This window comes from Pinus tabuliformis, chromosome 1_2 (assembly GCF_031772625.1).
Source record: "Pinus tabuliformis cultivar Carrire ecotype Pingquan chromosome 1_2, CPIR1, whole genome shotgun sequence".
Lineage (NCBI taxonomy): Eukaryota > Viridiplantae > Streptophyta > Pinopsida > Pinales > Pinaceae > Pinus > Pinus tabuliformis.
The window spans coordinates 1,295,826,672-1,295,829,010 of record NC_142298.1 but is presented as its reverse complement, the minus strand read 5'-3'; the positions used below and the strand labels follow the sequence as shown (position 1 = coordinate 1,295,829,010).

At 38.6% G+C, this 2,339-nt stretch overlaps 1 pseudogene; it reads right to left on the bottom strand.

Annotated features, from left to right (window-relative positions):
* Positions 1–964: 964 nt before the first annotated feature.
* Positions 965–1,763, bottom strand: LOC149210974 (small ribosomal subunit protein eS6 pseudogene; annotated as a pseudogene).
* Between the last annotated feature and the right edge of the window lie 576 nt (positions 1,764–2,339).

Below are 2,339 nucleotides of genomic sequence, written 5' to 3'. Positions count from 1 at the left end.
AGAGAGGGAAGAAGAGGGCAGCCAGAGGTTGGTCACTGGTAAATCATCGACTCGTTAAAATACCCCATTTGAAATATGTGACGTCACATCTTATGCGTTGGAATGCCTCGGTCTTCTCACTTTAGTCCAGATCTTACTACCCAAACCTGTGAGCGGTTTCCTTACTGCCACACAACATGTTGATGACAATGAGCCAACGAGCATGTCCCATGCAATGCACGGTCAACATCGATTCTACATGGAAATTATGCAACTTGGATGTTACAAGAGTGTCGTGAAAATGTGGTGCAGTCGCCGATGGAATCCATTCATTTTGTGTTCTAACCCATAAATTAGAGATGTTTTACCTCCAAGTATGTAGTTTGTAAATGAACATGGTTGGTGTACGTCATAGTTCACTATATTTGGTAGCTATAGAGCACGTTGAAGAAAATGGTAATGTTATTAAATTGGGTGTGATATGAGGTTTTATATGGGAATTCGATGGCGTGGGAATGCATTGATTCAAGTGTTATTTTTTCAATAATTGTTTACATATTTTTGGTGAATCCGTCCATTTCGATTTCAATAAATAAATTCTAGTTTTTTTCTATTTGATAGTTTAGGGATTTAATTTGTGGAATTTTAGTAAAGATTACCAAAAGAAATTCCTGATTGCTAAAATCAACATAATTGTATTCTAGATGTTGACGTGGTATTGCCCTGAGTCCAATTTATTTAATCACACAAATTTAACATATTTCTACTCAATCGCATCATCTTCATGTCAATTTCAACGCAGTAATGTATGACCTGAAGGCTACAACTATCATAGAGTTATTTTTATGCCGATAGGCATTATATTACGAAGTTCTTCATGGTGACACTGTTGATATTCGTCGTCCTCAACCGCTGTCACGAATCTCAACAATGTTGCCTTATTCAATGCCTTCAAGACTACATAAATAGATAAAAACACATAATACTAAGAAACTAATGGTTTTGATGCAGTTGAAACACATATGCTCTCTTTTTTTTCAAACTTTCACTCTTGCAATCACACTGCTCCTTCAACCTTGAAGCAATGAGCTTTTGATATTAGACTACCTCGCTCTTGGCCTTAGCATTCTTTTTCTTTTCTGCAATTATAGCATGGTTCCTTTGCAGAGTCAATGGCATTACAAGCCTCTGAACCTTTGGAGTTTTGATCTGTGTCTTACCCGATTTACACTGAAAATTCCGACGGTATGTGTTGACATTTTTTCTAACATCATCCTCTTTGGAAAGATTGAACAATTTTATGATATTGGATGCCCTTTTAGGCCCCTCGCATCGCTGGTTTTTCAGTTTCCGTCAGACCCAGAAGATATTTTTCTCCCTTCTTAACAATGACCAGGTTTAAGACAAAACAATCAAGGCTAACAATGCATCCCCTAACACATTTTCGTCTCCTCTCACCATTACACCTTCCATACCCATGGAAGCAAGGGGTGCCTATGTGCAATAACATGCATACACGACCTGTAGTAAGAACTCCTCGTTTCATGGGAAAACACCGCTTATCACATCCTCCCATATTTTTAAAGACATATCCCTTGAACACATCTCTAAGGGCATCACCATTAACCTCCTCTATAAGCCTTTTATCATAAAATGCACGCAGTTTCTGATCATCATTGATCTCCATCTTCTTTTGGCATCCCATGGTGGGATTTGCAATATTGAACTTCATTGTGGCTCGAAGAGGGTTACTGGCAATGGGGATGCTGCCAGCAATCGCTTCGCTCAAATTCCCTTCAATGCGAGCATGCGTGATTTTTTCAATGCGAGTAATGAACTCATCGACAGTTATTCATATGTGACGATGTCTACGTTTTGATGAATATATTGTGGCCACCAGTCTTCCCCTCTTCATTGATACTTTCAAGCATCGACTTCCAACGATGGCCTCTTAACTTCACTAACTACTTTTTCAGCTTCCGAGAAATTGTAAATCCTTTTCTTCTCTTTTTCATTCAAATATGTCTGAGAAGAACTCCAGCACACAATCTTCTTTGTTTTGGTATCAGTGGATGGAGATGCTTCCATTGTAGTTTTTGTAGATAGGAATGCTTTCACATTAAATTCATGCATCACAATGCTCCTTGATTTCTCGTTCTCATTTCCAATGGAAATTGCATCCTTTTCGTTTTTCATCTTGTCAGCCTTGGAATCAAATTTCACGCAAGAATTCAACATTTGAGACCTTGGAGTGTACAGATCTGTAACGTACAAAAACTAGTCGTTTGCGGGTTCGATCTCTACGCTCCCACAGAAACAGGACATGGTTTTGATGTTCCAATTTCGTAACTTCTTCCTGA